Genomic DNA, 24,697 nt, shown 5'->3' on the forward strand with positions numbered 1-24,697 from the left:
ATTACTTTCTTTCTCATTTGTTTCTGAATTTCTTTGGATCTCGGCATGATGTCTCGCATTTGAGGATCTTTTGGTCTACTTCACTTTGTCAGGCAGGTAATAATTAAGAGATTTCTTGATTGTGAACAGGTGTGGCAGTAATCAGGCCTGGGCGTGGCTAGAGAAATTGAACTCAGGTGTGATAAACCACAGTTTTAAAAGGGGAGCAAACACTTCTTCACACAGGGCCATGTAGTTTTGAATTTTGTTTTCCCTTAATAATAAAAACCTTCATTTAAAAACTGCATGTTGTGTTTACTTGTGTTATTTTTGACTAATATTTGCATTTGTTTGATGGTCTGAAAAAGTGTGACAAACATGCAAAAAAATAAGAAATAAGCCATCACTTTTTCACACCTCTCTCTCTCTCTCTCTCTCTCTCTCTCTTTCTCTCTCTCTCTCTCTCTGTCTCTCTCTCTCCTCTCTCTCTCTTCTCTCTCTCTCTCTTATATATATATATATATATATATATATATATATATATAAGGTTGGGGGTTCGATCCCCGGGAACACATGATAGGTAGAAATTGATAGCCTGAATGCACTGTAAGTCGCTTTGGATAAAAGCGTCTGCTAAATGCATAAATTTTTTTTTTTTTTTAAATATATATGTGTGTGTGTGTGTGTGTGTGTGTGTGTGTGTGTCTGTGTGTAATTAAGATGATCTAAGAATGAAAATTTGTGTCTGTCTTCATTCATCCTGTCTTAGGTGCCCAAACAGCATTCTGAGTGGATCAGTCGCACTATTCAGTAAAAAAGTCAAGACAAAAATGTTGACCCATGCAGTAAATTAGATGTCACAGAAAGGTCTTGGAGCCTGTGCTGGTGTAATGATCATAAAAAAATATCATAAAATTCAGTGATGGATAAAATAGAAATATGGTTCATGGTTTGTGATATAAATAACCATGAGCGGATTGACAGTTATATGCCCCCTCCTACCAGTAAAACCGAGCATGCTCAGATGGAGGATGACATCTCTTGTTATGACATCTCTCATATAGAAGTCATGTCTAGTGCACTACTTGAAATTTTTAAGTTTTTAAGTTCATTTTTACTCAACAGGTGTTTGACAAAAATGATTTTGGCATTCTATTTTTTATTTATTTTTTGCCATTTGATCTTAACTGCACCATCTTGAACTGTGAAATTATTAAGTGAATTACAGTACAGCATGTGCAGGCCAAATTATAGACTGCCACGGGCCTCCAAAGCCTGAGGCCATGTGGTCTGAGATTGCCAAAGCTGAAAACGAGGACCCTGAGCACACAAAGTACAAACTCACAACTCTACAGTGTGAGCTGACCACTAGGACCCTCGAGCTACCTTCGGCATATAAAATGTAAGAAGAACATTTTACATTCCCTCCAAAGGTCTCAGCTAGGACTGAGAATTCAGACTTATCTGAATTGGTTATTTTTTAATGAATCAGTATCCTATATTAGATATTAAATTTGCAGTCTCATTTACTCTGTTTATACACTCAGATTACACTATTGTTCAAACTTTTTGAGTCTCTAAGAATATTTTTTGAAAGAAGACTCTCACGCTCACCAAGTGTTCATTTATTTGATCGAAAATACAACAAAAAACAGTGATAATGTGAAATATTACTACAATTTAAAATGCCTGTTTTGTATTTTAATATATTTTTTAATGCAATTTATTATTGTAATGGCAAAGCTAAATTTTCAGCAGCCATTATTTCAGTCTTCAGTGTCACATGATCCTCAGAAATCATTCTAATATGCTGATCTGGCGCTCAATAAACTGCATATTTTTGTAGAATACATGATACTGTACTTTTGTTTTTTCAGGATTCTTTTTTGTAACAATATAAAAGTGTTGAAAATGAACATTGGTTTTTCATATTTTATATTATAATATTCTGGTGCTAAAATTTATTTACAGTCTTTTTGAACCATTGCTGGATTTTTGTTTACTTAGATATGATATGATAACATTTTAATACTGGCCATTTATTATAAATAGCATGAAAAGATTCATCAGCTTATGGGCGAGAATTTAAATCTCTATATTTACGTACGCTATTAAATATTACATTAATACAAGTGCAAAATTGTCAAAGTTTTAGGAAAAAACTTTTGCAGAGTACAAACTTTTCAATTACTAGTCACCAGCCTTGGCTTTTAACATGTAGGCTATATCACAACAAGTTTAAAGGTAAACTTTGAAAATGTATTATGAAGGAGTTTTATGATTGTTTAATATGTTCATCTTATAACATGATAGAGACTAACTTTATAAATGCTAGCACTCTTCATTCTATGATTAACAAAAAAGTAATCCGTCTAGACTGCTGAATTTCCATGAAGTCAACAAAGTATTTCCATAGTTTTTTTCCAAGCCCACCTCATCAGGTGCAATTTCACAGTGACTGACACAGTATTTAATTTCCCATTTCCACTGGCTGCCTCCAACCAGAACTCACTGGTTTAAGAGAGAACAGAATAGGCCAATAGCATTTAATTGCCTGGTTTTATGGCAACTGCAGAGAAGTAATAGCTAGTCAGCAATTCTGTCCACATGATAGATGCTGCTGATGGCCGTGGGATCTGCAGTAGTGTGAGGGGCACCAAGGCAGTGATGCTGGGCTAAAGAAGAGCAGGTGAGGCCAACAGGCAGGCCAAACTTACCATCAATCCACATGCTCTTCATCAGTCTCTCACTGGAGCTCACATGACTGCTAGTAACTTACTTTGATATCAGGGCTGTGTGTACCCAGTACCGCCGCTACCTATACGCAGAGTACGCAGCTTGCATAGGCCACCAACTGCCAGTGGGGCACATGAGCATATGTATTATATATAATTATAAAAAATGCATTTTATGATGAACGCAGTAGGCAGTAAGCACTCGCCATTCCTACATCTGCACCCACGCCCGCTTTTTTCATGTTTGCGGCTGAATACAAATGATCATCATAATTAATAAACAACTAGGCTATATCAGGTAAAAGACATAAGATGAAAAGCCAGAGATGAAGCCAATGCATCACTTTCAGGTCGCTACGTTCATAATCCTATGAAACATTTTTGACTGTTAACGTTAGTAGGCCTAACATGTTTTAATGTCGGTAATAATTTCACCCCCACCGACGACACATCTGACTTAATATTCTAGTTTTCATGACTTAAAATATATTATATAAAACAATGAGGCGATTGGTTAATTAATAATAATCATATGGTTTAATTGAATAACACTGTTAAAATACATAATGTAATACAAAATAAACAATTTACATTATTACAGATGCCTGCAAAGGGCACCAAATGCCTGATCATTGCTGTTGTTACAATTACATGACGATCAAATCCTTGTTTAATATTGGCCAAACATTTCATTAAAATATTCACTTCATTTTTAATTTTTGGCCACCTTTTTGCGATAGAAATGCTGCAGCCTCTTTAAACAAAAACATGTGGACATCGCAACCCTTACCAAAATGAACCATAGTTTTATCATAGTAAAACTGCTTAATTTTATTTTGTATGATTTCTGAACGCTTGAGACTATAAAATCAATCAGACAACTGTATTAATAAAATCATAGCCATAGTTAACTGTCTATAGCAACAGTTGTAACTTATAAATAATAAAAATGAATTACAATTAATTTATTTTAATAAAGTTCTATTTTGACCCCTTATAGGATTTTTTTTTTTTTTTAGGGGGCACAACAATACTATTCTGCTTAGGGCACCCATTTGGCCAGCAGCGGCCCTGTGTGTACCAGGATGATGCAGGCCTGCTGGGATAGGATAAAATAAAATAAAATAAATATTAAACACTTATCTTTTTGTTTTTCTAACAATATATATATATATATATATATATATATATATATATATATATATATATATATTTATATATATATATATATATAGTGATGAGTCGGCTGTCTCCCCCCAATTATCATCATCACCCCGTTCCTTGATCGCCGCCTTTCCCCAGGCTTCCAACAGTAGTGGGTGTGAGAGAACGGCGGGGCGCATTAAACAGCCAGAACTGGCGGCGTGTGATGAGGCACACCTGAAGTGAATGGAGCCTCGTCACCGCTGCTGTTAAATGCTGAGTGCATCTCTCTGCGAGAGACCGGTCTCTTCCCCCCGTGCATGCAGGCTGGTGTCGTCGTGGGGCCCAGGAAGGGTGCGTAGAATTCTTGCGCCGCCAGAGCTGTGAGCTGGATTTAAGACGCACCCACGACTCCGCCAACGGCCTTGGATGCCTTACGCCACACCCACTGTGTCTGTCGTTTGCGCCTCCCGCCACTATATGTTTGTAATATTACTGGTTAATGTGTTTTTCCTTGAGTTTTCCTTGAGTAATGTGTTTTTCCATGAGTTTTCAGCAGCCATAACTCCAGTCTTTAGTGTCACATGATCCTTTAGAAATCATCCTAATATACTAATTTGGTGCTCAAGTAACATTCCTTATCAACGTTGAAAACGTCATTTGACAGGATTATTTAATAGAAAGTTTAAGAGAACCGCATTTATTTGAAATGGAATTATTTTGTTGCATCATAAATATCTTCGCTTTTGGCACATTTATTGCCTCTTTGCTGAATAAAGTTAATTTCTTAATATCTTACTGACCCCAAAGTAGTGTGTTTGTAACTAAGAACAGTATGAAGATTCTGTCTGATACAGTATATCTTTTGATGTTCCATGGAAAAAGAAAATAAAATCATACAACATGAAGGTGAGTAAAGGATGACATCTTTTATTACTGGGTTAAACTATCCCTTTAATTCTCTAAATTGGGCCTCAAACACACACAAATAACTTTTTTGCATTACAGACAAATTTCAAATGGGATTGAATTGATCGTCTTTCCGTCAGAGACCACACAAATATCCATAATGAAAAATGACTGCATGCATATATCCATGAAAAGCATCATTCAAAAGGAGGTGGGAGGGGCGCAAGCTGTCTGAATAAACCATCTCCTCTACTCTTGACCTGAGTGCCAAAGCACAACAGCAAACACAAGGTATCTATTATTGTCATTGCAGTGTTTGCCAGCTACAGAGAACTGCTGATACTGATGTATACTAGAAAAGTGCTATCAGTTCAAAAAGAACTCAATCTCACTGACACAGCACAGGGAGTCACAGCATTCCCGCATGGACCAAATCAACACTGTATTTTGAGGTGGACAACAAATTTTCTTTGTTCATTCCCCTCCTTTTGTTGATGCATTAAGTTTGGCATTAGATTCTGTGAACTTTTTGATGAAAGAATTGGTGGATGTATTTATATTTAAATTTAAATTTAGAAAAAAAATGCTGTATGCTGTGAAACTGCTATATTTAATTTATATATTTATGATATATTATAAACACTGAATATGATGGCATATTTTGCTATTTATCTTAAAAATGTGTATTCCGGAAAGCGGGCAAAAGTGTTGGAATAGCATTAGGTGAATATGAATATTTCATGACAAAACACTCTCTGACCAGCCACTGGGGCATTTGCTGCTCCTTATTAGCAAAGTCATTAAAACTCACAAAAGACATTAAAAAAAAAACAATGCTAATTAACTCTTATCACTGTCCTTCTGGTGCACTTCCTTAAAAAAAATAATAATAAAAAATATTTTTTATAAATAAATGCATTTCAAGCCGGTGTTTCAACACTGACTTCATTAATAATGAACACATTAAAGAAAAAAAAGAAAATACTGCAGCTGCTCAGCAATCATTTTCTATTGTTTTGGGGGGAAAACATTCACCTAAAGGTAATAACATACTCGTTGAAATAGAAAATCATCGATCCCAGGGCTTTTTTTTTTTTTTTTTTTTTTTGAAAAAGCCTTGAAAAAGACCAGCAAGATGATGCCACTTAGTTGCCTTTTAATAAGCTAATATAAAAACAAGCTACATACCAAAATAAATTTTACTCCTCTTCGACACTGAACAGCTAGTGTGTGTTTACAAATGCAAATAGCCAATCTTGATGGCAAGGCTATTTTCTCCCTTCCTCTGGTGCATTACTTCTATAACACTTAGTGCAAAAAGCATCTGCCCTCTTTTAGAGAAAATAGCTGCTGCCTAAATAAATATGACTAATTTGTTGTGGCCCAACAACATACACTTCTGCCTTTCTGCATATCAGCTTTTAATATAGCTAATGGGATAATAACTTTAAAGCGGGCTCAGTAATCATAAATTAAATAATGGCTTTAAAATAAAAGTATCAAACCTGGCGAAAACCGAAAGGTTCACGGTAATAAACTATCAGTCAGCTGGCTTGTTACTATGCATTGAGAGAGTGCAACTTTTCAGCAGTTCAATCTTACGAATGGCTTCCCAATGTCACAATTAATGGACCTTTACAGCTGAGCATGCTTACATATTTGTCTCAGGTCTGCCAAGTAGCCTTACGATAACAGATTGAACAGGTACCTGCTTTTAGCGTTTGGCGGCGCATTCTGTGCCTCGAGGCACTGACTTATATCCATGTCCTTGATAGAGCTTGATAGGCATTGACAGGTGAGTGTAAACCCAGCACTGCCCTGCCTACCTGTGACTGATGTTGAGCATTTAATGTGCATCAGCGCTTTCAGATCTTATTACAGAGCCTAAGCTGGTATGTGCCTGTTCGGGAAAAGCCTTGAGTCTGCTTACACTTCCTCCACTTTTTCCTCATAATCTCATTGAGATCTGTCAACTAAATGGCCATTATGTTTTCAGCCCTCAGTGAGCATGATGCATAGGCGACGGTGGAAAATCTGACTCGGGTTCACTTTAAATCGGGTTGAGCTAACGCCGTTAGTGTAGATGGGAAAAGGGCTTATCCTTGAGAGCTTTTATGCAATGGCATTTTGTGGGGATGTTTAGAAAGCATCAGCGGTAAGAGGCGATATGCATCATCTCTTTACCTCTGGTCGTTCGGTTTTGGTTTATGGTTGAAATTTTGTATTTGTATTTATTTTTTTTATTTTTTTTTGGTTTTGAGTTTGACCAAGGAGAAAGGGTGACAATTTCCGATTACATTGTGCTCTGCAAATTTCAGAAATGCACAGGTACCTGCAAGAACTCAGATTATATATTTTCTATGGTAGATTTGGGATCTCGCATTGCAAAACTTGCCATTGCCATGGTGGCACTGACAAATTTTGTAATGTTTGATCTGCTACTCTCACCAGGAACTAACTGAGTACTAGGAAATGTTCTAAACAATCTTGTTTCCATTACCTTAACTACCCTATTAATCAGCCAGAAGAAAATGAAACATTCGGAAGTCAGTTGTTGGCACCACATTTAAGCATTCAAGAGAACAGAGTGAGAAGGTGTTTAAAATGGGGAAAAAATGTCCTTGAATATTTAGAGGCCAAGATCCGTACAAGCCCCACTGTATTTGTTAGTTTTCTATTATTTCAGGAGAGCCGGTTTTACTAGTAGCTCGAAAATCATCCAGGTTTGGTCTCTAAGCGCATGCATACTTATTAAAATTCTTACACCACAGGAGGTAAATAGAGTCAGAATTTCTGCTTATTTGCCTTTCCTTTGTCCAGTGTGAATTTCCTGTTTGGATGCTTGAAATTCACTGTTGCTGAGAAGGCCAATGACCAAGCCATTATGGTCCAATTACATAGGAAAGGATTCAATCACTCGGGCATCGCGCTAAAATGGGCACCATTACGTTCCAGCAACAAACCTGCAGAAAAGGAACAGGACAAACTCAAAATGTCCTTGTGAAATGATCGAAATTCACTGCAGGGGAACTAAAAAAAGTTTTCTTTCTCTGCCAGGCACTTCGGCTTAAAGATTCTGAATAATGAAAAGTGTTTCTATGACTAATAAGGGATTTTCTATGACATTATTATAGCAGACAACCATTGTTAATCTTTCTCTCGCAATTTCAACTCCTACTGCAAATCTCAACCTCTTTATGCGAGTATTTATGGCAGGTGATAACATTCCTGAAATGTGCTTTAAGATCAGTTGCTGGGTGATATTTATTTGCATTTTTTATTGCCGTGATAGTCCTATAATTTGGTGAGTTTGGTGGGTGGTGTTTTCATGGGGATTTGGGTGAGTGGCCAACCCTCATCCTGAGTTGAGCATGCAGTATTTCACACATGGAAAACAGCCCCCAGTAAAAATGACTTTCGATTACTTTTGACCTTAGCAGCAAATGACTTCCAGCTGGAGTAATCCATTGCTTTAAACATCAACTGTGCCCATGGATTTAGTTGGGCATGACAAAGTATCCTCCTCATTTACATTTCTAAAAATAGATTAATGTGCTCCTCATACTTTCACGCCAAACCAAGCATGATGGATGATATACCGAAGTAGCAGGCCATGATACCAGCAATCACTGTGTGCAATGCACACACAAACGCAGGGGTCTTGTAATTTTTTTTAGGGTCTGCCTTTGTTACTGCTACTAAGCTGTTGCACCCTCTTGTTCTGGTGGGAACAAAGGAGCTGACTAGAATTAATGTGGAGATGCAAATAAAGTCTCATCAGCAGTTCGACATTATTCAGTCTTTAATGAAGAGCTAATGGGAGAGGAGAGTATATTTATGTGACCCACCCCTGTAGGAAGACAGACATAGTTATCTCACTGAGCTACTCTCTAGTGTTTCAATATCAGATGGTGGTCTGGCAATTAAAAACACCCCCAAGAAATTATTGCAGAGATAGGTGACCTTGCATGTTTTCTGATGCTTTTTAAAGGATAGTGTAGATGGAGAAAAAACAAAGAGGAAGAAGAAAAAGAAAAAAAGAATAATCTGATTTTCGAGCTCGTGGTCTGTTTAGGGACTATATTATCGATAGTCTTGCTAGTGGGTTGCAACAAAAGAGCTTGCTTGGTTCTGATACGCGAATAGCAGGTATTAGCATTGCTGAATGCAAATAATAAAATGCAACAAAAACATAACTATATAATACATTTTTATTCGAGTTTTAAGTTGGAATTGAAAATGCTTTCCCAATCTTTTGTTGTTAAAATCAAAAATCCATGCACCCATCAACTGCGGTGTTTTGATTCACAAAATTGTTCTGTCATTTTGTAACGTTAGATGGTATAGCGACAAAAGAAAAAGAAACATTTTAAAATATGTCAGAGAACTGACAACAAATTGAATTTAACCCACTAACATAACCACTAATTATATTATGCTGTAATAATTTGTAGCTACTGCCATCGAGAACTGTCACCTTTAGTAGTATGAGCAGTGTCGATATTCAGACCAAAAGTATGATTTCGAACGAGTGTAATTGCTTTTATACAACAATTCAGTTAATGATGAGTTTCTTAAATTTTAAACACAATACTGCCATTTAGTCTACCTGGTGTATTTTCAAATGGGCGTCTTCGAGCAACACACAATGTTTTGTTGCAGAAAGAGGCTGTGTTTTCCACTACTAATGCAAAACCTTTTCGTACTTTTTGTTGAGTCACTGAGAGGAAGTTCATGTGGGGAGCAGGAAGAAATTGGTCTCTGTCCAATTGAACTGGGCAGCTTCCCCTTATGAACGACCTCTTATGATCCACCTTCCAGCACAAAAATGGGCCAATAGATCCCCCTTCACAGACCAGAGTGTGAATGTCCTGAGGCCAGCAGAGACTCTGCCTGTCTGATTTTCTCAAACCAGCCCAACTCCCTGCTGACCAACTACAGTAAGTCAAAGTGAAATATTGAGAACTGGCTCATCCATGATGGACACTTCAAACCAGGATGCCACACTTTTGATAATTTTCTCATCTAGGATGAGATGGTAATTGGTGTGATTGGCTAAGCCTTGCTTGAGCTATATTTGTTCATCCCGCATATGGCAATGTCTATAATTTATCAAAGAGGACAACAGAAAATGAGGGAGCTGATAACATTATTAATCAACTTATGCAACATTCAGTCTTGTGTGATGTAGTATTTGATATAGGCATATTTGATTTAATGCACTCTCACCACAAGAAGAACAGAAAGATGTGTGCTGACCATGACCATGATCCAGGGTTGTTTCATTGGGTAGAATTTTGTCTGTCACTTTGACTTTGAGTCTCTATGTAAAAATCAATTCAGCTATGCCTATCTCTGTCTTTCTCCAAGGAGACAACCTTGTATAAGTACTAAGTCCGAAGACAGCTTGTGACAGTTGTGACAGTTTTTCAAGCTCATTGAGTAACTAGATCTGTGGGGGGGAGGGGAGGAGGGGGGGCACGTGCTTGTGAAAGTGATGCCTGCTGTCAGAAAACTGAATTCTTATTAGGTTTCTCAGAGCCGATATACAGATGCTGCAACTACATGATGAGAAAGTATGAATTAACACAGGTCTCATGTTCACAAATTTGCTATCATTTAGGCTATCACATATAGAAGACTTGTAAACTCAACAGTGATTAAAAATACATAAACTATCAACATTGTATATATTTTCACCATTTGGAATAGCAAAAAAATTTACATAGTGTTAGCAAAAGTCTATCTAGTGGTAACACTGTTACTAACAATTGATGCTGACTAAATATGAGCTACGTATGAGTTTTAAATAAACAATTAAACAAATGATTAAGATTTCCCCACGCTGTGTATGAAAGAAAGGACTTTTTAGTGTGAACTATTCATAATAGTATAGCAGGAAGAAATATTTAGCGTGATATGAGATAATAAAACGAACCGATTACAGCGAACCCATTCATTAGTTTGTTCAAACCGAACTGATTCCCTAAATTGAATCAGAAAAGTGAACTATTTAATTTAAATCAATCTGATGTTCAAATACTACGTTTAGGAGAAAGAACCATTTAAAATGAAATCAATTCAAGTTTATTTGTGTAGCGATTTTTACAATATACTGTTTCAAAGAAGCTTCACAGAAAATGCATATTTTTACAATGTTACAATCAGGAAGTATTTTGTTATCTGTAGAGTCCATATAGTAGTACTTAATATAGCCTACAAAATAATGCAAATTATGTGAATAGTAAACATATTATATTCGATCACTCAATCAATCAGAGGATAATTTAGGAGATTACTGAGCTTTCTGGACTGTGAAGCAGCATATGCAATACAATCTGAATACTTTAAAAGCCTACTACTGGAAAATTGGCTTGTCACTACAGTAGGCCAACACTATTTTGTAAACTACTGTCACAGTCCTGAAAAATGTAAAGTTTCACTACCTTTAGTTAGTAACTCCTCAGGACTGTTGAGAACTCACTGTGTAACTATAGAGCTTGTCCTTACTCTTAGAAGAGAAGTTATACACTCTTCTCCTCATGTATGACCCTTTGAAGTGGAACCGCAGGGGACTTACAGACCTAATGCCAGAACCTTACAGTCTAACCAAAGAACACTGGGTTGCTATCCCTCAATTTCCAGGCTCTTATAAAGCCCAACTCTAAAATCTGATGTCATGCAGTCAGAATCCAGAGATCTCTGGGGAGTTGCTTTCCAAAGGCTCCATCACAAAACACTATAAAAAAAAAAACGCTATGCACAACCAGAAACTAAAGTCAAGGGAGACTGAAATAAGAAAGACATGAAGACAGAAAGGAGAGCAGTGAAAAGCAGAGGTTGTGGAGAAGCGAGCAAGAGAAAGAGAAGAGTGCGAGGAGGGCAGAAAGACAGAGAGAGGAGAGGTTGCTGTGTCAGTACAAATCTGGCATCCCATTGCTTCTCTATGCACTTTACAAGAGCACAGAGCAGTTCAATTGATCGTTTCATAGTTTTTAATTAGCATTCACCAAAGTGCCTGGTAGTCCTGAGGCCATGTACATCCAATGTTCTTAGACAGGGCAGGACTTGGGATTTACGCAACTATCATGGTAAACAAGATTATTTGTGCTTGCTTTTCCTCTTTGCTGCCCACATTGATAGTATCTGTGTGCATCGATGGTTTCCTCGGGCCATGTTTACAGCAAATGTTGCTCTGTTTTTTTGTTTAACAGTCTGTCTATATTAATGAGCAGAATATATGCAGCAGAAACTCTCAGATATGTGCCTGATACCCAGCTCTTTTTTAGCATTAAATAAATCATCTCACATTACAGCAGCCAAAATAATACCGATCATGTATAAATTTGACTTTTTAATCCCAGAAAGTTAAACTGAAGTTATAGTTCACCTCTCCAAAGACCATCCAAATGCAATAACAGCTCAATAGAGATTGACTGAAGATTATAGGTTTCGGTTTTCTCACGGTTTCTCTTGCTTTGTGCCAACCTGATGGAAATCTGTCTGTATTTTTTTTTATTTTTTTTTTTTTGCTGTTTTTTTCTCACATTTTCCCTTCTTTGTAAGTTTCTCTAGGGTTCTTACTAACTCTGTGTAGCACTCCTTGCATATTCTGTTGGTCAGTCATTTCAGGTCAAGCATCATTGACATTTCTTTAAACAAAAACTCAAGTACTAAGTTATTCAAACATATTTATATTTGGAATTTAGTCTTAAAGGAGACATATTATGCCCCTTTTTACAATATGTAATATACGTCTCTGGTGTCCCCAGAATGTCTATGTGAAGTTTCAGCTCAAAATACTTAACAGATCATTTATTATATCATTTTGAAAATGCCTATTTTGAGTGGAAGCAGAAACATGCTTTGATATACATGTTTTTCGGGCCAGTGTCTTTAAAGACTGCTGCTCACCGCCCCCTTTTCCAGAATAGAGCTGCGTCATTACAGCTCGGATTGGTTCTGATTATCATGTTTATCATGCTGAAATTATGTGTTTTAAACCATATGAGTTTAAACTTCTGATATACAGTTTTCTGAGTGCACACATCCGAAGCACACAAACAGAAAATGACTGTCACAGCATGTGAGTACTAAACTAAGTTCTTTCACACAGAAGTTTACGTTAAAAACACACATGAGTTACAAAAACAGTCTGTTATGTCTGTGAAGGTGAACTGCTGGTATCCCTAAAGTTTGCAAAGACTAAAGTCTCAAATCCAAAGAGATATTTGTAAAAGTTTAGACTTGTCCACGCCCTCCTAAAACGGCTCGTTCAAACACGCCCCCACATGTTTATGTCACGATGTGGGAAGATTTTCATAACACCGCCTAAATGTTCACGCAAAGAAAGAAGGCATAACTTTATTGTTGCTGCTACCACTGCCACCATGTTGTGAAGAGGCTGTGTGTTTCCTTGCAAAAGCGAAAAATACTTTGTTTGGCCTTCCAAAAGAGGACACAACTAGAAATCAGTGGTCAAGTTGTATTAACAACACTGTTCCAGAACAGTTCAACCCCAATATTCTGATGTGTGCAGTGCATTTTATGGAGGACTGTTTTCTGATCCTGGGAGTGAAGACTACAATGCTGGCTGTTCTGACTCACAAACTGTTAGTACGTTTTCAAATTTAAAGGATTTGCCACTGACGATTCAAACGCGAGTTTTGAGCAGTGTAGAGAGTAGTGCTTGTTGTTTGTCATTTCTCCGATCACAAATGCAGACATGGTTTTATGTTTATGCTGCGCGATGCAACACAATGTGTAAAAAGACAGTATAAGTCATTATAATCTGTAATTATGTCCCCACCGGATTCAACAAATGCCTCATTTGTAATGAGTTTTATTGGTTTTGTCTTGTCACGCCAGTGTTCTGACGATCTGTGCTACCCTGTCAGATTTTGCTACCTCCCATTAAAACAGATGGTTAGCATCATTCGGAAGCAAAATCCTTTATTAACATGTACAGCTAACATTACCCCAGCGATTCTCAATTCCAGTCCTCGTGCCCCCACAGCTGTTTTGCATGTGTATCTCTTTGTTAACACACCAGATTCAGATAATCAGCTCATTAGAAGTAAGCTCCGTGCATGAACTGTGTTCCGATTGACATGGTCCCTACACAGTGTTATCTGCTCCATATTCTCTGAGCAGGGGAAATCTGTTGAAGTTCACCTCACTTCGGAACATTCTTTCACGGATTTGCTCTGCGCAACGTCATCACACACGGACAAGTGTGACATCATATACCTATGTAAATAAATACAATTTAAATTCACGTCTCGTACACTTTAATGCACTTTGAATGGAACATATACGTTTCGCTTCGAACTAGAATCATGGCAGAATATTCTGTGACGTCCACTTCGCAGGGCACTTACATTCGAATAGAACAAACGTCTGAAGCAATAAGAGAAACATACAAAATGTGCAGAGCAGGGAGGCTCGAGGACTGGAATTGAGAACCGCTGACCTACTCCAACCCTAAACCTACACTTACAGTAGGATAAATACAGTGTTGGTAGCATAATCTGATATGTAGCATTATTTGTTAGAATACCGGGACACGCTATAACAGTATGTTAAGGGGGGTAACATTTACATTACACACTTGAGGTATTCAGTTAATCACAAAGCACTGGATAGCTGGCCAGTCAGTGTACACCTCGCTTTTCAGAACGATGAGCATTGTTAAAATCGACGCGGTTCAGAAAGGCGGGGCATAGAGGAGAAACAATAATGTACATTATGTGATAAATAATGTGTTTTTTTTCACCTTAAACCACATAAACACATTTCATTACACCAAATACACAAAATAATGTCCTTTTTAGCAACATCGTATGACCCCTTTAAGTTGATTGAACTAAATAATATACTTTATATAATAAATGATAAATAATATTTTTGTGCTAACATTTTGAGAACATTATTAAAGTCAAGATTACTTTGAATAAAGATTCTATTAATGCCAAAGGAAAAACTTTTATTCATAACTTTGAGATAACCTTGCCAGAACATTAGCCAACGTTCCCTATTGGCTGGGTTAGTGGTCAGCAGGTGTTTACACTCACCAAGAAAATAATTGTGTTGATATAAAATAATGATTTGAAATACTTTTTTATAATTTTACCAGTATGTTATCTTAAAACTTGAAACAAATAATCTGTAACACTATACAAAAAAATAAAAAAAAATAAAAATCAGTCTTTCCAGTTGGAGTTTTTCACTACAATCGCTAAATAAGACACAAGATCTATACATATTATTTAGTATACTTATATATATTAGTACCATTTTATGTAGCACTGCTCTAGATTATAAATTGCCTGCATGATAACAAATCCTGTGCCTGATAGACTCTACGGACTTAAACTATTACATTATTATCTTCATTAGCATAAAGGAATGAGTATCAGATTTGGTGTCTGCTGAGTTCTGAGAGATGAAACCGCACTCCTGTTTTTCTGTATTCAGATTCTGTGATGCGTGATGTAAGAGGGTTTCTGACCTCCTTAGACAATAAAGCTGATGTTGGTTAAGCCACAAGGCATTAAAGTGCTTTTAATAAGATACTGCGAACCCCCTGCACATTAAGTTTTAGACTCCCAGGCCATTTTATGCTCTTTTGACGGAAGCCTTTCCGATGAGTGCAACGGAAGGACAGAATAAGCCTGTGTACTCACGAGGCTTACTCTGTTCTTATGCATTACACTGAATAGTGCACTCTCGTCAGAATACAAAGAGCAGGTCAAAACTTTTTGCTTTCTACTTTTCAGGTTTTAAGTTTAAAACTATTTTGGCTTTCTTTGATGTCATAGCTTCACCAAGTGAAGGCTGACACTTTGCCTAGTGAAGGGGGCTAATTCAAATCAGTCACACAATTCAGAAAAACTTTAAAAATAAAAGCACTCCAAAAAGATCCTGAGGCCTCAGCAAAAGGGTAAAAAGTAATCCAGCTTCCAAGGATGAAAGCTTTTTTATTTTTTTTATTTTATTTTATTTTATTTCTACTAAGCATTGTTTTTGGATTAGGTGGAATGTGGGAAGTTAGCCATGGATAAGGGGAAGCCAATTCTTTTTCATTCAATACGCATCACCATTTTAACAAGGAATTGCCAATTCCTGAGAAAAGAAAATCCTGTGATTCGTTGTGTTGGACTAAAGAGAGTGAGGAAGATGAATATTATCCACTGTCTTGCACAGGAAACATATTCCTTATTCACAGTCTGTAACTGCTGAATGAAATTCATTATCAGAAGTGTCGATCATAAAAACCCAAGCCATGAAACTAATATTAATTAAAACTTGACAGGTTTTATATCAAAGCTCTGAGGTGTGGCAATGGTTGCAGACAGAACGCTGATTCTGGCATTTTTGCAATAGACCTTTCTACATGGGAGGGTGTGGCGATAGATTAATCAGAAACTCGAATGCAACAAAAGACATTGTTCGACCTGTTGAATTTACTGCTCTGATAATTAAATTTCATTCTCATAACGTCATAATTGTTTAATCATTTATATGAAGGCACAAAGGACACTTCCATTCATCATTTCTAACCATTAGACATACTGACCAAAGTAAAGTACTGTAAGACATGTCATGTACAAATAGTAAAGAACCATAGCGCAACTTTACTAAAAGATGACTGCTTACATTCTAATCTAACATTTAAATACAAAAGGATTCATAAATCATTGAGCAATGGGGCGCTGAGACTTCACCCTTTCCGTTAACTCATAGAGCAAAACAGCATTTTCACTTTTTATTCCAAGACAAGCAATTAATCTTAATCAGATTTAATTGAACATCACCATTCCATATGCAAATCATTTTTCACTTCTGAAAATACAATTACAGCAATATGAACAACATGAGCCATTTTCATTACCATATTTTTGCTGTGCAATATTTAAGCAATGACACTTAAGCAAGAGTCAATACTTAATTCATCACTGTAAAACTTAACAAATTATTTATTATATACATTAATTATCTTTTTTTGGCTGACATAATTTAATGTGCACCAATTTGTTGAACCTTATTGTATAAAGAAATCTTGCATTCCCATAAAATTGTGACATTCTCTTGCAAGTGACCTTGTTATTTATTGTGAAGACATGTAAAGACATGACTATAAAATGAGAACATTACAAAACCATTAGCTAATTCTGTTAACAAACAACAGCAAAAGAAAAATAATAATAACTTTCTGCACCCCCAAATACTGCAGGATAATAAAAATAAAGACAATTTAATTTAAAATATTCTGACATGAGGACACTCGTGGGATTACTCATTTTATAATCTGTCAAAAAGTTACAAGGAAGTGGATTATACTTTTAAGATGACTAATTATCTGTGTTCATTGAGCATGACTAGCTGAGCTCAAACCAACACAGTTGCAAACATATTATGCAGTAGTACTACAGTGTTTACATTTATTTTGACATGAATACATGTAAACCATGTTTTTTTTTGTATATTGTTTGTATTTTCATACTGTATGCTGTCAGAGTTTATGACTCTTGGCTTCTGCAAAGAGCATTTCTCAAAGCTGATTTTTTTTCCTGCAGAAAGAAAGAAAAAAAGCGTGACAACAGTTTCCAGTGACAGGTGATAAATGGTTATAGTATGGGAATCTATCTGCTGCATCAACACATCGGAAATGGGATCTCCGAAAGATAACAAATTACAGTGAGTCTGCTGTGATTCACAGAGAACTGGTGCCATGGTGATCCTTCTCTCTGATGCTTCACTGACATAACTTCCAGCACAGGGACTGGATGTGAGGCACTGGACTTCTGTCATGTTTATGCTGCAGCAAACAATGAGGCCCATGAATCATATGGGAAAAGTACAGACATTTTACAATGTTTGTCCTGTTCAAACAGTGAAGGAAAAGCGTGGGTGGGAAAAACAGGAGCTTCAGAAGTTTCATATTGGTCCTTTATGAATTTTTTACATTTCCTTTTGGGGAAACAAGAATTGAAAAGCTACTGCAAGCGAACTGGCCACACTGTTGATTGTAGCACTTCACAGGTTGTGAGTAGTGATGGAAGGTGAGCCAGAAAATGGGCACTGACATCTGTTGGGGCTGGAACACTTTTGGTTCACATAGATTTTTTGGCATACCGTTGAATGGATAGAGCATATTTGTTTCGAGCTTGCTCGATTTTATTCATGTATTCATTTTGTGGATCCATTTTTTGTGCCTACGCAGCACTATTTTTGTTCGGCCTGCCTCCTGCATCCTCTGCTCTCTGGGAAATTATTTACATTCATAAAGTTTGCTTACTTGCTCTTCCCAAACGCCTCAGTAGTTTTGACTCTGAGGGAAGAGACACAGTATATTTGTATATTATTATTTAGTTTTTTTTTTTTTTTTTTTTTAGTTTTTTTATTTACATTACACAAATCCTGAATTGTTTGCAGAGGACTAATATTCAAATCAGTTCAGACATGGCATGTGTCCTCAGGGGAAACGTGCACTGGGGTCTGCTCATTCAGAAGTCTCGATCAATATCCATATGCATATTGGCAGAATTGTGTTATAGGAAGTATGAACTAAATTTACATCTCTCCAGAACAGCATTAAGCCCCAGTCTACCCTGAAGCCATGAACATCATACTACGGTCGGAAAGAAAATTAAATACCATAATCTTTCACATTTGTTCAACATCACTGCAGACAAGCAAAGCTAGAAATAAATTGGCTTTATTTTGGTGAACAACATCTCTCCCTAAGGAAGAAATACAAAAATTATGGCCACACTGATGAGAAAATAGCTTCTGATCAAAACAGAAATGCTCATTGCCTATACAACAGTTCAAAAAACAAGAGGTTAGTATTGAGCAAGTTTTAGTTTAGACATAATATTAACAGTTACTTTCTGTAGATTAAGGATTATAGTTTGTTATAAGCAGGGAATAAAGTAACAGTAAAAGCAATCCATTTTAACTGCAAAAATTACTTTTTATCTGCAAAATGAAATTTCTTTGAAATCTTTTGTCAAAAATGGCTCTGTTAATGTTTTTTTAATGTCTTAAAAGGTAATGATCAAAAGGTTATTTTCAATTCACAGAAATCTGACCAAAAATGTAGAGTTGTTTGTATCACTGCATATTACTATTGGTCATTTCTATCATAACACAGTTGTCAAATTTAAAATATGTATCTACTTACAGTACAACTTACCTCACCATTAAAACTGAAGAGGTGTGCTGGTTTTCATGTCCGGCTCCTCTACACAGTAAAGCCTGCCTTCTGTGATTTGACTGGCCATCTCAATCCTTTTGACATTGGCGAGTGCTGTTGGATTGCTGGGGCAAATGAAAAAAATCAGACAGAGAGAGTCATCAATGTCTTTGGTGGTTAGGCTCTGCACACTTGTGGTGTTTCATTCCCAAAAGAAGCAATGTTTTGGTTGAGTGAATGATTCAGTGACTCACTCAAAAAAAAAAAGGCTGCTTGTTTCAGTCCTAACATAAACTAAAGGTTATTTGATCAAATCTGTTTAATAATGTTATATAATATTTCATAATATTATATAATATATTATATATTGTTTATTGATATTTTTGTTTATGATTCAAGGGTTTTAAGATTTGAAGTTTCTGCAACTGCAGATCCCAACTGGAAAATTTTTTTGCCTTAGTACATGAATGTTTCATGGATGTATTTTATGCGCACAAGTAAATTTACTAATACCTGCTGGGAGTGTGCATGAATGCATATGTATGGCCCAATTCAGCGATGTGTTTCCTCTTTCTTCCAGGTGCAGATTATCCTTCTGAGTGGTAAGACAGGAAGAGCATCAGCACTGGCACTTAAGGTAAGATAAGACTCAGTATGTGGGAGCAGTTCTAATATATATTTTCCAGCTGTATTTTGTCTATTCACACACACACAAACAGAGATTTTGGGTTTCCATATTTTATGGGGACGTTCCATAGATGTAATGATTTTTATTCTGTACAGACTGTAATCATAAATTCACTTTATTTCTTAGTTACATGCAATGCAGGCATTCCCAAACTTTTTTGTCATCTGAACATCATTCACCTTATATATTTACGTGAAGTACCCTTGAGATTTTTAAATAAGTATTTTAATCAAAAAAGTATCACATTTGCATTTTCACAGTTCTCTGTTGGTAAATGGTCACATGACATGCATGTAAATATATATATACTGTAATTATTATTATTAATTTTTAAGTGTTTTATTTTGATTGATTGTTATTGTAAAATGCCTTATTTTAATTTTACATTTTTAGGATTTAATGAATTATTAGCTTACCATTAAACTCACATAGTCCCTGCAGTTAATTTACGAACCACGGTTTGGCAAACCTTGATGTAACGTAATATTTAATGCATTACATGTTATTATTTACAACGAATGGAATGCATTTTTCTCACTCTTTGTATTTTTGTATTAATACGTGATAAACAACTTAGGTCAAAAGTAATCTAAAAGTAATCTAAATGTAGTCTGATTACATTACCTGAAATGTGTTATGCAATTGAATTGTGTTACTAACTACAGTTTTTATCATGTAATTTGGAATCAGTAATGGATTACAACTTCTAAGTAGTCTATCCAACTCTGCCTATAACGTAGGGAACACCAGGACACACACACACACACACACACACACACACACTCACACACACAAATAAACACAAATAATTATGATAATATCCTTTTAAGTGATATTTATAAAAAGCGACAGAAAAAAAATAAGAGGCAGGGTTTTTTAACATGCCAATTTAAACATAATTACCTATAATTTCCCGTGTTCTTTCTTATCTGTGTCAAAGGTTTATTTTAAAAAATGTCCTTTGATGGTTTTCACTTACACATCAAGGGATGCACACCTTAAAAGCCAATAATTATTGCTGGTGAACTCACTTAAGGTCTTTTTTTTTTTTTTTGGACTAGAGTCTGTGTTGTCTCAAGAAAAAAAAAAAAAACTTTCTCTTGCTAATTAAATGTACTTTTTTCATCCTTGGTGGATGATGAGCTCATTATCACACATTGCAAGCGCAGTAGAGTCCAGGGTTACTGAGGACTCAGCATTTGCTTTTGTGTACTGCAGGCATGAGTGGGGCTTACCACCTGATTGAAATGTTCAGGGAGATGCCACGGTTTGTTTCTTGCAATGGTAAATGAGGATTTTGGTATGTGTCTCAGAGACTGGGTCCCTTGAGGGGGAGGTATCTTGGTATTTTTAACATCTTAATGAAACGCTGAGAGGGCTCCTAATTGTGGCGCGAGTGGGTCGGGGAGAATAGAGGTGAAGTGACAGCGCTGGAAGCCTTTGATCTGAGAACTCTAATCAATGGGGATTAGTGTCCTTTAGCTCTGAGCTGTGCCATGTCTTTGACAGCCCCATGACTCTCATATTAATGAGCCATTAGCATGGCTTGAATTAAGAGAGATACCAGTTAACAGATCTCTGTGGATAAGAGAGCACTTTAGGGTGACACTGATAACTCGCTCATGCTGCCTATGGTTGTTGATCAGTAAGTCAGTTCGAGTCGACTAAGAATGGATTCTTTAATCTATAAGAAGAGCGAAATGAAGGATGACAGGCGTATGTTGATTTAATTACGCTGATTGGAACACAAAGATATATAATTAACTTCCATCGCACGTCTCAGATGATGCCCTAACTACTAATGCACTACTTCTTTTAGAATGTTCAGTCAAAAGTAACATCCCTTTTATGTTTGGGGGCAAGGGCTTTAAATGTTTTTTTTTTTTTAAATCAACTGGACATTTTTTAATGTTCATAACTTAATGGGAACATTACCAAAATGTATGTTCTTAAAACATATTTTGGTTAGCTGTGTTACTAGGACTGCCCCCTAATAGTCGACTAACCTTAAGTCGACGTGAAGAGGCTTAGTTGACCAAACTTTTATTAGTCACTTAGTCGCAGAAAAAAAATTTATTAGGAAATTTAAATAGGAACTGGTGAGGCCGCGCAGTTCGTTATGGACAGATCGTTAATGGCTAGTCTTTGTGTTAATACAGTACATCCAAATGCTCACCTATCTTTCATCAACCTTATCTAATGTTAACCTAGAGAAATGTGCGCTATTCAAGTGTTTGTGCGGAATGTGAAAGCGGAACAGTAGCGTGCTCACAGCATGAAAGATTGAGGCGCCGGTGCAATCACTTGCTCTTAAAATACTCTGTCATTTTGGTTATGTGGATAATTACGGAGCCCCACACTTGCAAGAATAAAAATAAATAAATCGTTCGCACGATTTACTAATTTGTTCCCTCAATGTACTAAAATGTGCACACGATTAGTATCTCGTTGCCTCGATTTGCAAAATCATGTGCAAATTTGAATGTGCAATTTACTAATTTGTTCTCTCGATTTATAAATTGTGTGCATGATATACAGTAGCAAATCGAGGGAGAGAATAAGTAAATCGTGTGCACAATTTATAAATCGAGGTAACGAAATAGTAAATCGTGCACACGATTTAGACTACTATTTTTTCCTGCATGGCAATTGCGAGGCTCCGTAGATAAGAGTAAGAGATAAGAGTAATACATCTTTTGGATCTGTAAAGCCTCTACATTTATTTGTCTGCACTCACAATAACAACAAAACATAACAAAACATTATGTAATCCGTATGATACTTGCATGCAGGCGCATCCACTACTGTGGAGATGACTATTCAGTGTCGCCGAATTCATCTCTTAAGCCAAAAACACAGAAAACACTAGTTTATCAATAGATTATTAAAATGTTAATGCAGTTTAATCCGACTGTTTTTCCCTGACACATTCATCATCATTACTTCTGCCGGTGTGCTGTGGAAAGCTTTATGAATGCACTTGAGCGCTTATTAGGCTATGCAGGCAATTAAAGGCTTGTTAGCATGATTTAAATGGTTTATTAATAAATGTACGATTACTCTACTAATACTTGAAAATGAACAACTAATAGTCAACCAGAACAATCTTTAGTCGAGGGCAGCCCTATGTGTTACTTATAATACAATAAAAAAAAATTATAGGATTTCAGGTTTGTATATGTTATATTTTTATGCAAGAGATTTTTTTGCAAAGATCAGTTTGCTCAAAAATGCTGATTTATTCCATAATAAAACAAGTGTCTCACTGAATTCTAAAGCATAAGCCTACTACTATTTACCATACCTTTTTTGTGGGAGAAGTGTGTTTGTGTGTTTGTGTGCTTGTGTGTGTGTGTGTGTGTGTGTGTGTGTGTGTGTGTGTGTGTGTGTGTGTGTGTGTGTGTGTGTGTGTGTGTGTGTGTGTGTGTGTGTGTGTGTTTCTTTTGGCAAACGTGAAGAGAGATCAAAAAGCAGATTTTTATAGCTTTTTTCCTGGCAGCCTTTATAGGAGCTCACATGAAAGACAAGAAAGCTAAAGCCCATTAAGACCAATGACATCCACATCAAGTGTGCAACTTGCAACAGGGCATCTCGCCGCCATCTTAACTTTACCTTCATCTTTATCATTAATCAGGTCCCTGAGGAAATATTTACCATGTCTTTCTCTGATTATATAAACATGTGATATAATCTACTGTATCCATTTTCATACTGATGTCTTAGAAGGTAAGAACTGACAGTGGAGGCATGAGGGCTTTGTAATGTTATTCAGGTATGTTTCGAATTCAGGGGAAGATCGAAATCCAGCGACCTGAGAAAGACAGCAGAGAGATCCCTGATGAATTTGAACCCAAGCTACTCAATAATGAATGTGTGGGAGTCACATAATCTGAAATGCATGTCCGATTTTACCCTCTAATCCATCAGCGTCTCGATAGCTGTCAGTATCAGGTACACTGTCTGGGACAGTCCTGTCTTTTTCCTTATGCTTTATGTTATATCTACAGACTTATCTCTTCTGACAGCTTACGCAACCACAGCTACATACAAAGACTGTTTGCATGTTAGAGAGATCAAAGACTTAACTTTGCTTGGCAGTGCTGAAAACAAAAGGTTTGTGAATATTTGGACCATCACTGAGACATTAAACTTTTAGAAGGATGTGTATATCCAAAATTTGCTTCTGTTGTGTCCACAATCTCACTTTATCAAGGATCTACCTTACCCCAGTGTCTAATATGTATCTCATATGCCAAGGCTATGCTTATTTGTCCAAAAATGTAATAAAAACAGAAATATTGCAAAATGTTACTGCAATGTAAAAAAAAAGAGATGTATTTTATATAAATAAATGTATGTTTCTCAGGATGACACAGTTACAGTAATGTGCATTTATTTGTCTAACATTCATATAATATTAAGAAAAATATATAATTTCATAAAATAACTTCTTTAGTCACACTTTTGAGTTATTTCTTTCTCTAAACTGTTCTTTCCATTTAAATGTGGATATCTCAATCCACCACACTTTATGTTTACTTAAAAACCACAACTATATGATATACAGTATATCAGAAATCAGATAAATTCTGCCAGATATGGTTTCTCCAGTGGAATTATATAAAGTTCATCCTATCTGATCTTATGTAGCAGGGCTATAAATATGCCATATTAGTTGAAATCTGATATAAAGGCATAAAAGAGGGGAAAATCACCCCTGAACAAGGACGCACAATAAAACTGCATTTCAAATAATGCAAACATGACAAAGCAGTGCTGCTACATACACAGAATATATACATAGTATTAGATGTGACAGGGTGTACTGTCAGTGGAAACAAATAATCAAAATACTCAAGTTTACTTTGACCTCTATGTAATACTTTCTCTTTCTGATACTCCCTGAAATTATCTTGTGTTTTGTTGTCTGTCTTAGAATAGAGACATTTCTGTCTTATGAAAGCCCAACAATAACTGTCAGTTTGGCGAGTAAAAGAAATATAGGGTTGTGAGAGAAAAAGATGAAAGGTAAATATTATTCAG

The 24,697-nt window shown here is 36.2% G+C and overlaps 1 protein-coding gene across 4 annotated transcripts in view; it reads left to right on the forward strand.

Annotated features, from left to right (window-relative positions):
• The window catches only part of LOC109078957 (tenascin-R-like), a 126,051-nt gene that overhangs the window by 46,491 nt on the left and 54,863 nt on the right, over positions 1 to 24,697 (forward strand). For all 4 annotated transcript variants that reach the window (XM_042718545.1, XM_042718548.1, XM_042718546.1 and 1 more), the window contains exon 3: positions 19,547 to 19,603. The gene's annotated coding sequence lies outside the window, so the exon portion shown is untranslated. The remainder of the gene's footprint in view (positions 1 to 19,546; positions 19,604 to 24,697) is intronic.

Source organism: Cyprinus carpio, chromosome B2, assembly GCF_018340385.1.
Source record: "Cyprinus carpio isolate SPL01 chromosome B2, ASM1834038v1, whole genome shotgun sequence".
Classification (NCBI taxonomy): domain Eukaryota; kingdom Metazoa; phylum Chordata; class Actinopteri; order Cypriniformes; family Cyprinidae; genus Cyprinus; species Cyprinus carpio.